At 35.8% G+C, this 2,746-nt stretch overlaps 1 protein-coding gene across 1 annotated transcript in view; it reads left to right on the top strand.

Annotated features, from left to right (window-relative positions):
* Positions 1-2,746, top strand: part of SETD2 (SET domain containing 2, histone lysine methyltransferase) — a 199,066-nt gene that overhangs the window by 23,822 nt on the left and 172,498 nt on the right.

The raw sequence follows: 2,746 nt of genomic DNA, 5'->3' as shown, positions 1-2,746 counted from the left end.
TATATATATATATATAAATATGTATATATATACATACACATACACACACACACACATATACATCAGCCTTAGAGGAATACAGCCAGAATGTGCCTTAGAACTAAGAATGATGAGACTTTGGTTTGCTCTCCTTGTACATTGTCACGAAAGATCAGTTTCTAGAAAATCACATCGTGGTTGGTAAAGTAGGGGATCACTGAAAACTAGGGAAATCCTCAGTGAGATGGATTGACACAATAGCCAGAATAACAGACTGAAATGTACCAACAATCATGAAGATGAGTGGGACTGGGCAACATTTTGTTCTGTTATCTCTATGAGTTGGAGCCAACTTGACTGCAACTAACAACAATTGATCAATCAAATATCATCATAAACGTTCATATAAATACTGTCCTCTTCTTACACAAAAAGTAGTATATGAAATAGTCTGCTCTGTGTCTTGCTTTTTGTACTTAGCAATGTATCCTAGAGATCATTCCAGAGCAGTATACAGAGATCTTCATCATAATTTTTAAAGCTGCTGCTATACCATTGAAAAGTCAGCTAATATCTCAACTACTAGCTGAAGGTTGACAGTTTGAACCCATGCAGAGGCACTTGGAAGACAGGCCTGGAGCTCTGCTTTTTAAAGGTCACAGCCTCGAAAACCCTATGGAGCAGTTTTACTCAGCACATATGGGGTTGCCGTTAGGCAGAGTGGACTCCACAGCAACTAGCCACAACAGCACATGATTGAATGGATGTATCAGAGTTACTCATTTACTCTGCTGATGGACATTTGGGTTATTTCCAGTCTTTTGCTGTCACATAGAAAACCTTTGCATTTTATTTTATCCTATTTTCCCTGTATCAAATGGTGAATGGTGGTGTATACAGTGCATTTTAATTCATGATGATTCCACATTTGCCTTCTAAGAATAAGTGTTTTAAGTTTGTTTTTGAAAGACATAGGTAGCTTTTGCCCTACTTGTACTTCATTATTTGACTTGAAAACATTGTCTTCCCAACTCCAAAAGCTAATTTACAGTGTTTTCTTTTTTAAATGCTTAAACTCTTTAAAAAAAAAAAAACTCCTCAAAATAAATGATGGCTATTTTTTAATGCATTTAAGCTTTTGTTAAAGAGAATGGAATTTCATTCCTTTTCTCAGTGTGTTTTGATTTTAGTTGTAATTTGTTTCACTAGAAACTTACTAGGAGCTCTGGTAGCATAGTGCCTAAGGCACTTGACTGCTAACCAGAAGGCTGGCGGTTCAAACCCACAAGCCACTCCTCGGGAAGGAAGGTTGGGCATTCCTACTTCCGTAGTGATACTGCCTTGGAAACCCAAGGAGGGGTCGCTATGAGTCGGGGTCGACTCGATGGAAAATAACAACAACAACAAGAAACTTACTGAGTTGCTGTATAATAAAATAGATACACACACACATATATATACACAGATAAAATAGAAACACACACACATATATATTTTTTTTCCTCCATTTATCCTTTCCTTTATAACAGAAAAAAAAGTTACTTGTGAAACATGGAAGAAAAACATTATTTTCAGAAGCATTTTTAATATTAACACTTAAGCCATTATTTGTAAAGGAAAGAGATCTTGAATTATGTTTGTATAAAAAGAGAAACCTCATCTTTCTCATGTGTTTAGAGTTTACTCACATCACAAGTTTTACTTTCATTGTTTTTATATTGAAGGTGGGTTTTAAGAGCTAATTTGCATGAAAAGCTATAACAACATGAAAGAGTTGACCACTGTCTATTTTCATATTCCTGTTTAATGTGGTTAAGCAAGAATAGGAGAACTAAAAGCTGGCATAAGTACTCAGTCTGATAAGGTACAGCATGATACAGTTTACACATTAACTGGATGAGCTTATATCCTACAATGTGTCTGTAATAAGCCATCTCTCAGACTTTTTTTAATGGTTGCATTTGTTACATTGATCACTTAGAACCATGATGACACCATTTATGTGTATGAGTATATATGAGATAAATTTTAAGAACAGTAAAACCTGTGGAAGCCAGAACTTACGTAAGGCAGAAACCTGTCAGAAAAGAAAAGTATTTTCCATGGAAACAAGCAATAAAAAAAGTTAGACTATCAAAGGTAGAAAACAAGACAGTCCTGGCAAGTTCTGGGTCTCATAGGTTTCACTGTATTTTGAATCAAAGTTTTATCTCACATCTTTCATTGTGTCCCACACTGTTTTAAATGCATATTTTCCTCCTAAAATAGTCTGAGGGAAAAAACCAGTGATTTCTTGTATCCAATTTAGTAGTTTCTTCTATAATATAGAAACATAATCATCCAGATTCTGTTTTTTTTTTTTTTTTTTTCCATCAGGCCAAATACTCCTTTAATTCTCTCTATAGAGTCATCATCATTAGAAATATTAACAGCTGACACAGCCAAAGCGGTCACCAGAATCAAAATAGAATGACTTGAGCAAGTTCATCTCATAATTATTTTCACAGAGCAGAGATTCAGAGAATCCATTTTCACCAAAAAACTCTTTCTTAGTTGCAAAATTGTCTTCCTGATCATGGTCTGCTAAAGTTAGTTTGCATCCCTAGAGGAAACTTGAACTGACCGTAGGAGAGATGATTGCCCAGGGTCAAAAAGTTTGCTCTTTTTAAGAACTAATTCTGCTAGTGTCACTGCAAAGGCTTGTGGGACCCCTAGGAGGAGCCCGGAAGTCTCTGTTCCTTCTTCAGCCAGGAGTTCCAGGTCTCCC

This window comes from Orycteropus afer, unplaced genomic scaffold (genome assembly GCF_000298275.1).
Source record: "Orycteropus afer afer isolate SDZICR_OR568_19922 unplaced genomic scaffold, OryAfe1.0 scaffold00311, whole genome shotgun sequence".
Lineage (NCBI taxonomy): Eukaryota > Metazoa > Chordata > Mammalia > Tubulidentata > Orycteropodidae > Orycteropus > Orycteropus afer.
This window is presented reverse-complemented; position numbering and strand designations above follow the sequence as displayed.